At 47.6% G+C, this 12,954-nt stretch overlaps 1 protein-coding gene across 2 annotated transcripts in view; it reads left to right on the forward strand.

The window, feature by feature from the left end:
- LOC141097643 (uncharacterized) overlaps positions 1–12,954 on the forward strand; it is a 105,715-nt gene that overhangs the window by 19,678 nt on the left and 73,083 nt on the right. The gene's annotated exons all lie outside the window — the stretch shown is intronic.

The following is a 12,954-nucleotide window of genomic DNA, read 5'->3' on the forward strand; positions in this document are numbered from 1 at the left end:
TGGATGGAGTGGGCATATAGGAAGTGGGAGACACCTTCTGTAAAGGGAGTGGGACAGCTCAGCCTTCATATCCTCCTTAGACCTTGCATATGTAGTATGTGGGTCGACTGAGGGTGGTCCCTTTCGCCTGCGGGACAGATGGGAAACAGACGCAGAAATCTGTTCAATCAGGTCCAAACTTTATTGGGTGTCTTCTTGACATCTACAGCAGACACATCAGCTTCTGCTCCCTGGCCTGGGTACCTGTCACCTTCCTCCTGCTGTTGTTCGGCGAAGACCCCTAGGTTCCTTCACTGTGGCTGCTGTCAGGCCCACGGCCACAGCGCTTCCCCCGACAGAGTCCGCCCGCTGTGACACTTACTCACTCTTCAGTGTCCAGCCATCCTGTACCCCAGACCTCCGTTAGTCACTGCCATCCCATCCTGCAGCTGTCCTCTCAGGGCCTCCCTCCTCTACAAGTAACCGTCTCTTTCTCTTCTGCCTTTCCGGAGCTTCTCCTTCCTCCGTCCTCTCCTGAGCTCTTCCAGCTTCTCTCCTCCTCCTGGGTGTCCGCCCTACCTCTGGGACTCTCCTTCCTTATATCTCCTCCTTCTGGAAATCCCCTTCTCAGTCCGGTAACTCCGCCCACCATGACTATGCAGTTTCCCTAGCCTAAGGCTTGCTGTTAAGTCCTTTTCTCACTACTCTATATCCCCATCTTGTGGTCAAAACTCGGTACTACACCAAGTTTCCCTCATTCTAGCTGTTGTCCTATACATATACATACAAGTCAGAATAAAGCACTGTACACATCATCCCTTTACATTTCCCTCTTTATCAGACAGGTCCATAGGTCAGTCCACCCGCTACATGTACACTGTAGTGTACAACGGGTTCTGGGACTTCTGGGTCTGAGGAGGTTATGAACAGTACTGTATGCCCACTTGCAGTGAGGCACCAAATTTGCCATTATTCAGGGTATATTAAGTGTTTTTGTTTGAGGTTGATCCCATTGTATACAAGGGCAGTACATTTCTCTTATTGTACTGTGGGGAAAATAAGTTTTCTCCATCGCCTCATTGGGGGACACAGATACTGTGGGTGTATGCTTCTGCCGCTAGGAGGCTGACACTAAGTGAGAAAAAGAGGTTAGCTCCTCCTCCGCCGTATACACCCTAGCCCTATTGCGGGCGGAAATCAGTTTTTTTGCTTAGTGTCCATGGAGGCACACGTCTGTTTTTTTTCTCCAGACTTTTTTTGTCTGTTTCCATGAAGATGTGACAGGGGCAACGGATCCTATTGAAAGGGTCCGATTTCCCCAAACCAACAACGGGCGAGCACGTGCGAGTGTCCCTCCACGTATCCTCTCCCGCGTTGTGGGACACAGTGCCGGACTTAGCTCTGACCACCCCTAGGTATTGAAACCATGGCCTGTACAGAGGCACAAGACTAGTCAGCGCGGCCCCCACTGCTCCACCAATACTTAGACTGCGGTGCTGCAAGGTGGCGGACGGTCCCTTTCCTCACCCCCTGAAGGGGTTAGATGGAGCTAGGGTGCCTGCACCGTCCTATTTTATCAAGGCCCCCTCACATACGTGTGCTCAGGCTGAAGAGGATTATCGCTGAGGAGAGGGTCTGGGAGGGCTCCTGCCGGCGAAAGCCACTGGCCATGCAAGGCTGAGGGTGGCTGGATCCGTCAGGCGGCACCGCGCAGTTAGTGGCGCCATGTTTTTTGTGTACCGCGCCCCTCCCCCGGTCGGGTAGGGGAAAAATTGAGGACGCGGCTTCAGCCGGAGCTAGGCCGCAGCCGGAAGTCCCGCCCCTGGGGCCATGCATCACTTCCGGCGGCCCGCCCCGCACTGAGCGGTGGCGAAGAAATTTTGGCCCCGGCTTCGGAGCGCGGCTAGGCCGCAGAACGGAAGCACCACCCCTAGAGCGGTTTTACATGGGGTAAGTGCTGCCTGAGAGGCCACACTACAGGGAAAACGAGGTGCTACCTCCTCCCCACATCCCCAGCAGCGGACAGATACAGCATGTCCAAAAAAGCAAAGACGCACACGTTCTTTTACGCTGCATGCATCTCTTGTCGGGCTGCGTTTCCGCGGACGCAGAGCAAGCGATTATGCAAAGCCTGCGAATCCGAACGCGCCCAGGAGCCCTCCCCTGCGACCGTGACCAATGTGTCAAATCCCCCGGAGTGGGTCCTATCGCTGTCACAGTCCATGGCGTCGCTTACGAGAGCAATAGAGTCCCTTCAAGCCCCAGATAGGGGCAGGGACAATGGCTCGCCGGCCTTAGAGGGAACCTCCACCTCACAAAAGCCTCCGGCCTGCAGGGGCCGCTCTCACTCCAGGCAGACTCGGAGGAAACGAATTCACACGGTGTCGCCCAGTCCATCCGGTGCCTTGGCATCCGTAAGCTCTGCTTCTCGCTCCCCGTCACCAGTGGTAGATAGCGAGCAGACCTCAGATTGCGACTCAAATGAGCCCCTTGACCTGGACACTCCAGGGTCACGTGAAACAGTGGACAGCCTCATAGAAGCCATCAATCAGACCCTGAGAATTGAGTATGATCCTGCAGCGGCTACAGGGCATAAAGAGGCATTTAAGCGAATGAAGCGCCTGCACAGAATTTTTTCCTCTCACCTGGAGTTTGAGGCACAGAGAACGTCCAGACAGGCATTTCTCTGGTCAAAAGGCACTTGAAACAAGGTATCCGTTTGCTCCGGACCTCCGTAAAAGATGGATGGAATCCCCGATGGTGGATACTCCGGTTTCGCGCCTAGCCACTAAGACCCTGCTATCCGTCCCTAGTGTTTCCTCGATTAAGGGTCCCACGGATCGCCTTATAGAGAGCTTAGTTCGCTCAGTATATGAGGCGTCAGGGTCAGCACTCGCTCTCTCGTTTGCAGCAACTTGGGTTGCCAAGGCTATGATATCATGGTCAGAAACAGCAAACAAGGTCGCGCAGGAGCAGGATCTACCTGCAGAGATTTCGGAGGTCGCAGGTCAAATAGCAATGGCCGGAGACTATGTAATCAATGCGTCTTTGGATGCGGCCAATTGCTCGGCACTTGCTGCCGCTAATGCAATTTCTATCAGAAGAGCCCTATGGTTAAGGACATGGCGAGCCGATTCTTCTTCTAAGAAGTCCTTGACTTCCCTGCCTTATCAGTGCGGCCGCCTATTTGGGGAGAAGTTGGATCAACTTATCTCCGAATCCACAGGAGGAAAGAGCGGGTTTCTCCCTCAATAAAAGTTCAAACCGCTTTTTCGTCGCCCGTTTCAGGCACGTTTTCGGGCCTTTCGCAACATCGGGTGGACTACAGCGGCCAATTCCGCCTCCTCAGGCTGCCCCAACCAGGATAGGAAGAGGCAGGTCTCATATAGAGCCAACCCATTGGGGTGAATGCATACTCAGCAGCCCAGATCGAGGAGATCCAGATCCCAAAGATCGTCAGCCAAATGACTCGAGGCCTTTACCAGACGACACCAGCAAGGTGGGCGGCCGCCTACTCTGGTTTTTCCACGTCTGGCCCAATGTCGCTCACGACTCATGGGTAAAGGAATAGGTGGCCACAGGTTACAAAATAGAATTTGTCAGATACCCTCCAAGACGTTTTTTCTTTCCCGGCTTCCCAGGGTGGATGCCCAGGCAAGGGCTCTATTGGGAGCCATCAAATCGCTCCAGCACAATGGAGTCATTGCTCCAGTTCCGAAACACGAAAAAAATCAGGGGTTCTATTCCAACCTTTTTGCGGTTCCCAAAAAGGACGGGTCTGTCAGGCCTGTTTTGGACCTGAACCTTCTGAACAAATCATCAGGATCAGACATATCCGGATGGAGTCTCTCAGTCATATCGGCCATGGAGCAGGGAGAATACTTGGCCTCAATAGATATCCAGGACGCATATCTGCATATTCCCATTTTTCCTCCTCATCAGAGGTCTCTACGCTTCGCCATCAGCGATCTACATTTTCAGTACGTAGCACTACCCTTCGGGCTAGCCACGGCTCCCAGAGTGTTCACAAAGGTTATGGCAGTTGTCATGGCCATACTGCATTCTCGAAGCATTGTCGTCTTGCCTTATCTGGACGACCTCTTGGTCAAAGGCCCTTCGATACAGGCATGCGAGGAAAATGTCAACATCACGCTAGATACTCTTGCCCACTTACGGTGGTTGGTCAATGCGAAGAAGTCATCCCTTGTGCCAGCTCAAAAGATCTAATTCCTAGGAATGATTCTCGACACTTGCCGAGAGTTGGTAATTCTCCCTCAGGAAAAGGTGCTAGCCCTCCGGCAGGGAGTCCGGACACTTCGTCAACCAGTCCCTCATACCATCCGATCCGGGATGAGGAGTCTAGGGAAAATGGTGGCAGCAATGGAAGCGGTACCGTTCGCCCAGTTCCATCTTCGCCCGCTGCAGCAAGCCCTTTTGTCAGCTTGGGGCAAGAATCCCTTCATGCTCGATCGGCAGTGCCAACTGTCCTTTTAAGTCAGGCAGTCGCTCGGATGGTGGTTAACCAGTTCCTCTCTGACCCAGGGGAAACCTTTCCCCCCAGACCATTGGTTGGTGATGACAACCGACGCCAGTCTCCTCGGCTGGGGAGCGGTGTTTCGCCACCACACGACCCAGGGACGGTGGTCGCCACAGGAGGCATGCCTTCCGATAAACTTATTGGAGATACGAGCAATTCGGCTGGCTCTGCTGAAGTTTCATCACTTTCTAGCAGGCCGCCCTGTCTGGATTCAATCGGACAACGCCACGGTGGTGGCTTACATAAATCACCAAGGGGGCACCCGCAGCAGAGCAACCATGCGCAAGATGGAGCACGTTCTGCAGTGGGTCGAAGCAAACCACTCGGAAATTTCGGCAGTCCACATCCCGGGCATGGAAAATTGGATGGCAGACTTTCTCAGCCGGCAGGGTCTTGCGTCCGGAAAGTGGTTTCTACATCCCGAAGTCTTCTGGCAGATTTGTCAGCTGTGGGGAACTCCGGATGTGGACCTGATAGCATCCAGAGTGAACTCCAAGGTGCCCACATATGTCGCTCGGGCCAGGGACCCACAGGCAATCGCTGTGGACGCGTTGGTTCTGCCATGGAACCAGTTTCACCTCCCATATCTATTTCCCCTGCAGCCACTACTTCCAAGGGTCATCAAGAAGATCAAGATGGAAGGGGTTCCGGCGATTCTGCTGGCACCAGACTGGCCCCATCGAGTGTGGTACGCAGATCTAATGCAGCTGCTTGCCGACGTTCCTCGGCGCCTGCCAGAGCGCCCAGATCTACTTTGTCAAGGGCCGATTTGCCACCCGAACTCAGGGGCCCTGTGTTTGACGGCATGGCCGTTGAATCTTGGATTCTAACCCAGGCAGGGTTCGGGAGCAAGGTGGTCGCTACAATGATTAGCGCCCGGAAGCCTGCTTCAGCACAAATTTACCACCACACCTGGAAGGTGTTCTTTGCTTGGTGTCTAGGCCGCGGTGTTTCTCCGCTGAGATTCTTGATCCCCAACATCTTGACTTTTCTCCAGTCGGGCCTAGACTCGGCTTAGCCCCAAGTTCCCTCAGGAGACAAATATCGGCTTTATCCGTCCTGTTCCAGCGCAGAATTGCTACCAATCTGCAGGTGAAGACTTTCATTCAGGGAGTCTCCCACTTGGTACCTTCCCATAAGGCGCCTATGGATGCTTGGGACCTTAACCTGGTCCTAAGTGTTCTGCAGGAAGCTCCCTTTGAACCGCTTCAGGATATCTCCTTGAGGTACCTTTCCTGGAAAGTGGTGTTCCTAGTGGCCATCACTTCTATCAGGCGGGTTTCAGAACTGGCAGCCCTATCCTGCCAAGCCCCGTTCCTCACTTTCCATAAGGATAAGGTGGTGATCAGACCAGCCCCTCCTTTTCTGCCAAAAGTCGTGTCCTCTTTTCACATTAATGAAGATGTTGTCTTGCCTTCATTTTGTCCAGCACCAGTGCACCGTGTGGAAAAGGCTCTTCACACGTTAGACCTGGTAAAAGCCCTCCGGAGGTACGTGTCGAGGACGGCACCCTTTCGCCAGACGGACACGCTGTTCATGCTCCCCAAAGGGCGCAGGAAGGGACTCGCTGCCTCAAAATCGACCATAGCCAGATGGATTCGTTTGACTATTCAGGAGTCCTACCACATTAGAGGCACGCCGATTCCAGCAGGGATCAGAGCGCACTCCACTCGGGCAGTGGGCACCTCTTGGGCGCCTCGGCACCAGGCTTCGACGGAACAGGTTTGCAAGGCAGCAACCTGGTCCAGCCTGCACACATTTGCCAAACATTATAATATCCATGCTCAGGCCTCGGCGGATGCGAACCTGGGTAGAAGGATTCTCCAAGCAGCGGTGGTGCACCTTTAAACAAGAGGTGCATGTAGCTTGGATCGGTGAGTCAATCTCCTACCCAGGGACTTCTTTAGGACGTCCCACAGTATCTGTGCCCCCCAATGAGGCAAAGGAGAAACATGGATTTTTGTGAAAACTCACCGTAAAATCCTTTTCTCCGAGACGCTCATTGGGGGACACAGCACCCACCCTATTAGCCAGTTGGCTCTTGTTTTGTTTAAATTTATATGCATTTACTAATTTGATATAAGGGTGGTGTTTTAGACATGTTGTACCTGTAGTAAGGCTGATTTTGTTGTCCTCCTACTGCTTTGGCACCAAACTGATTTCCGCCCGCAATAGGGGCCAGGGTGTATACGGCGGAGGAGGAGCTAACCTCTTTTTTTCACTTAGTGTCAGCCTCCTAGCGGCAGAAGCATACACCCACAGTATCTGTGTCCCCCAATGAGCATCTCGGAGAAAAGGATTTTACGGTGAGTTATCACAAAAATCCATGTTTCCCCACTTAGAAAGAATAGAGAGGTTTGTAATTTCATTTGAGATAGAATCTTTAAAAAAAAAGTCTGGAAAATCACATTGTATAATTTTTACATAATTCATTTGCATTTTATTGCATGAAATAAGTATTTGATACAATAGAAAAACAGAACTTAATATTTACAAACTGGATACTGTCGTGCTACACAGCTAGTGGACGGACATGGGGGGGGGACGTGCAATGATAAATATATCAGTAAGAATTGCATGTACAGTATAAAGTAATGCTCAGATAATCCCTACAAAAATCATGGTAATTCAAACTTACACACAGGTATTTATGATCAATTCCTGTATTAAAATAGTGTCAGCTTATAATGCTACAAATAGTTTCCTCAGCAGACCTAGAATTTCAATCAGGCATGTGAAACATAAAAATGAGCAATTAGAAATGGGTGCGGTGCAGCAAGATGCTGTAAGTCAGTTTGCTGATTTATACTCTAAATGTAAGATCTATACCCCAAATTATAGATTTGTGGTGTTAGTAGAAACACTACAAATTGTTGTTTCTTCTATTTATAGCAAGGTATTGACCATAAATACGTTACATGTGTGTAAGTTTGAATTACTAAGTATCTGAGCATTATTTTATACATGAAATTCTTTTTTTTTTTCAAACTCCTTTTATTACTGTAGTTTAAAACAGTACATATCAAACCAATAACATGTCATAGAATCCATGTCAAGTTGTCTTTTCCATTGTATTCAATATGGCATTATTGTCAATACAACAAACTTATTCAAACTCTACCTATTCTGTAATCCCTCCCCTTAATCCCCCCCCCACCTCTCTGCGTGTATCCATAGAAATCTAGAGTTTATGGAATCGGGATTACATGCAATTCTTATTAATGTATTCATCATTGCACGTCTTTTATTTTTTCCTCACGTCCATCCACTAGCTGTGTAGCGCGACAGTATCCAGTTTGCATTTGATCATCTTTCTCTATGGGTTTGACATATAGGACTCCTTTTTCTGTCAGCAGCTTTCAGCAGTATCTATCCCCTTGGGCGCATGTGCCTTTACATTTTTCATAGAACTTAATATTTGTACAGAAACCTTTGTTTGCAATTACTGAGGTCAGATGTTTGCTGTTGATCTTGACCAAGTTTGCACACACTGCAGCAGGAATTTTGACCCACTCCTCCATACAGATTTTCTTCATATCTTTCAGATTTTGGTGTTGTTGCTGGGCAACATTGAGTTTCCGCTCTCTCCGAAGATTTTCTATTGGTTTCAGGGCTTCAGACTTGCTAGGCCACTCCAGGACCTTGAAATGCTTCTTACGGAGCCACTCCTTAGTTGCCCTGGCTGTGTGCTTTGGGTCACAGTCATGCCTGAAGACCCAGCCACGACCCATCTTCAATGCTTTTACTGAGAAAAAGAGGTTGTTGGCCAAAATCTTGCAATACATCCATCCATCCTCCCTTCAATATGGTGCAGTCGTCCTATCCCCATTGCAGGAAAGTACCCCCGAAGTATGATATTTCCCCACCATGCTTCATAGTTGGGACAGTTTTTACTTTGATCTCATTTGACCACATGATCTTCTCCTATGCCTCTGTGAGGGGAGCCAGCGCCGTAGTCATGGCTGACATAGACTGCTCAATCACGCCCTGGTCTCCCGCCACATGCATACAATGCCCCCTTTGCAGTGTATGTTAGTCACACCTCCTGCACCATCAGGATCCCATCTAGTCTACTGAAGTTCTGCTGCTGGCCTTGTTATGCACAGAGACAGAGTCCTTTTCCCATTCAAAAATAAAGAATTTACTTGCATCAGTACACAGTATGTCCATCTCCATTACAGCCATATCAAGAGGTTCTACACAGTGTGCATCCTTTGCTTTTCCTGTGTCTTCCCTCTTTCCTCCCAGGGTATCCCCGGGATGTACCGACTTTAGGAGTTCCCCTGTTTGTTTTGCCCCGGACATAAGGGCATCTGCCCATGTAGTAATCTGCCACATCCTGGTGTTGCTCTGCATCATTTTCCTGCTGCAATCTTCAGCCATTATCAGACCCTGGACACACTGGGCTCCTAACTTGAGAACGTTGTGGTGTCACTGTGCTGTCCCGGGCTCTAAAGCCCATCAGAACTATTTGGGCTCACTGGCCTCTACTAACTCTAATCAGGAAATGATCCTGGCTTACCCACAGTTGACTCATACTAGTTAACTATGTACACTATTGTACCCCCATCTAGTGTCCATATTGAGGTACTGCACTTACCCTAAGCTACAGCATAATATAGTATAAAACACTATATAGAATTATGTATATTACACAATAATAAAGAGGGGTTGAGTACACGTCAGTCCTGGTACACCCCTTACACCTCCTCTGGATCATCCAGATGGTCACTGGCAACTTCAAATTGGCATGAACATGTGCTGGAGTGAGCAGGGGGACCTTGCATGCCCTGCAAGATTTTAGTCCAAGACTTCGTAGTGTGTTACTAACAGTTATGTTTGAGACTGTGGTCCCAGCTCTCTTCAGGTCATTGACCAGGTCCTCCCATGTTGTTCTGGGTTAATTCCTGAACTTTCTAAGGATCATCCTTACACCATGAGCTGAGACCTTACATGGATCCCCAGACCGAGGAAGATTGACAGTCATCTTGTGTTTCTTCCATTGTCTAATAATTGTGCCAGCAATTGTTGCCTTCTCACCAAGCTGCTTATCTACTGTCCTGTAGCCTTCTCCCTGTGTTTCGCCCTCCAGGCTCCTCCCATCGGTTTCTGGATCACTTTGCCACTTGACTTCCACACTTCCAATTCTGTGATATTCCCACTCTCATCATGAGGGATTTTAACATCCCCATTGATGAGCCATTCTCCCCATCTGTCTCTCATCTTCTTTAACTTCCTCCTTTGGTATTTCACAATTTACTAACTATCCTACACATGAAGACAGGAATACTCTGGAGTCTGGACCTGGTCTTCTCCCAGGTCTGCTCGCTGCATGACTTTACTAACTACCCTCTCCCACTCTCTGATCTCAACCTTCTTTCCTTCTCTGTCAAAAACGGTCTCAACACCCAAGACACCCCCACTTACCATACACAGAGATATCTATGTGCCATCAATACTCAGCAGCTTATGAATAATCTACGGATATTGTTAGCTCCCATCTACTCCCTCTCCTGTCCAGACTCAGCATTGTCACATTATAACAATACATTGCAGAGCTCCCTGGATGAAGCAGCACCTGCTTACATGCAGGATGACCCAGCATAAACTGCAACCCTGGCACATGCTGAAAACACATTTTCTCCAGCGCTGCTCAAAGTGGGCCCTAGCGTCTGTGGAGAAAATCACTTTTAGCCAAAGACTTGATCCACTATAAAATCATCCCATAAAGAAAATAAGAAGTCATATTGCCATAAAAATACAAACTTTATTCATAAAATTTAAAAAGATAACCAATCTATTTATACGCTTAAAATATGGGGACAGCCGATGCAAAAAAGAACGGCCACTGGAATCATGAAAACAACCAGACTGTATGCACTAATCGCAATTAAAAAGCCATGCATGTAATGTTCACATATAAGTATATAAAGCAGCCAGAGGGCCTACAAAAAGTACATAATACATACAAAAGCTAAGAAAAAAAGCTTTATATTATTTACGGATGTACAAATGCTATATACTGCATGTAGTGCAGCCAGAAGGCCTTCAAAAGTGCATAGTGCATATAACAATTAGTAAGCATAAGAAAAGTGCATACTATACCCAGCAGCAAACTTTCAATCCATGTATAAACCCTATTTATGGACATTCGGACAAAATGCCTAGGTCTAGTGAGTGCCTTAGCGTTCAATTATCCCTAATAAAGCCCAAATGGTATAGTAAAAAGCCAAAGCTTAAGGGGCGGATGAACGAATAAGTAAAAATAGGCAGCCAAATGAAATATGTCATACCTCCAATAGACCGTGACACCCCCGACGCGCGTTTCGTGTTATGCTTCTTCCAGGAGGGCGTGTGCAGATAGTGTCTCCTAAGTGTGCATTTATACGGCACAATAATTAATGGCAGCGGCGGTATAGTGGCAGCGCTTCCACTCACCTGACCTGTCCGATGTCAGCGGGGGTCTGCGTCACGTGACAATTGGCGCTCCACCTCTGCTCGACATGTCAGAGCTGGAGAGGAGATAGGGATGCCTGTAGAGACGCATTGCCGTGGCGACGTCCACGGGCAGGAAGTGGGCGGGAGCGCTCCCCGCCATAATAGATTGTCATAGCCTTCCAGAGGGGATGAATAAGTAGCGAACCTTCACTGCCAGGGAACTTATTATACCGGCAAGCAAAAGGAAATTTTGGTCTCAAAAGAATATACAAATCGAGTGTAGAAGGGACTATGCCCATAAAAGAGGTCCATACATGGATTTGTAGCCCGACATAATCCGATCCACAAAAGAAAACATATACATAAATTATCACACTAGACGGAAAAAAGGTATGAATGGACATATAAATAGTGAAAAAGAAAAAATATATATACACACATAAAAATAATAATAATAAATATACCTAAGTAGGACAAAAGAAAAACAAAAATAAATACACAACCCTAATGGGGGCCTTATCTTTAAAAATAGAAAAGAAAAGAAAATAATAAAGTATATAAAAAGTAAAAAGACAAAAAGTGCTATGTGCTGGGTCATATTTGGTAAAGAAATTACCATATATAAGTGCAAAAGAAATGATGCGTTATAATGAGATATGCAACCCCGAAAGGGTGCCGTTACTATTCATATAAGAAATAAAAATAAAAAAATATAAAAATAAAAAATAATAAAAAATGGGTGAAAATATGTGAACAAAAGTGCGATGTGCATCAAATGGATACCATACACTCACTGGCCACTTTATTAGGTACACCATGCTAGTAACGGGTTGGACCCCCTTTTGCCTTCAGAACTGCCTCAATTCTTCGTGGCAGAGATTCAACAAGGTGCTGGAAGCATTCCTCAGAGATTTTGGACCATATTGACATGATGGCATCACACAGTTGGCGCAGATTTGTCGGCTGCACATCCCTGATGCGAATCTCCCGTTCCACCACATCCCAAAGATGCTCTATTGGATTGAGATCTGGTGACTGAGGAGGCCATTTGAGTACAGTGAACTCATTGTCATGTTCAAGAAACCAATCTGAGATGATTCGAGCTTTATGACATGGCGCATTATCCTGCTGAAAGTAGCCATCAGATGCCTGTTCTTAGCTGAGAGGAGTGGTACCCAGTGTGGTCTTCTGCTGCTGTAGCCCATCTGCCTCAAAGTTCGACGCACTGTGCGTTCAGAGATGCTCTTCTGCCTACCTTGGTTGTAACGGGTGGCAATTTGAGTCACTGTTGCCTTTCTATCAGCTCGAACCAGTATGCCCATTCTCCTCTGACCTCTGGCATCAACAAGGCATTTCCGGCCACAGAACTGCCGCTCACTGGATTTTTTTTCTTTTTCGGACCATTCTCTGTAAACCCTAGAGATGGTTGTGCGTGAAAATCCCAGTAGATCAGCAGTTTCTGAAATACTCAGACCAGCCCTTCTGGCACCAACAATCTTGCCACGTTCAAAGGCACTCAAATCACCTTTCTTCCCCATACTGATGCTCGGTTTGAACTGCAGGAGATTGTCTTGACCATGTCTACATGCCTAAATGCACTGAGTTGCCGCCATGTGATTGGCTGATTAGAAATTAAGTCTTAACACACAGTTGGACAGGTGTACCTAATAAAGTGGCCAGTGAGTGTATATAAATACTGAGAATATTACATATTATATACTGCGCAATGTCAATATCTATAGCCGATCTATTTATGAATATAATAAGTGCAGCGAATAAAAAGAAGAAATTATGCGTGCTAAACATCAATGCCAAGTGCACCACTATAAATATACAGAAAGGAATAGAAAATATATATCATATATACATGCACTCCCTAGGAATATGAATCAAAATAACCCCTTAGAAGAAGGAATAAAGGAAATATGAATAAAAGTAGACATAAAGAGTCCTCCATGAAAAAAGTTTTCATGATTCCAATGGCCGTTCTTTTTTGCATT

Source organism: Dendrobates tinctorius, unplaced genomic scaffold, assembly GCF_039654945.1.
Source record: "Dendrobates tinctorius isolate UK_male_01 unplaced genomic scaffold, ASM3965494v1 ptg000086l, whole genome shotgun sequence".
NCBI classification, from domain to species: domain Eukaryota; kingdom Metazoa; phylum Chordata; class Amphibia; order Anura; family Dendrobatidae; genus Dendrobates; species Dendrobates tinctorius.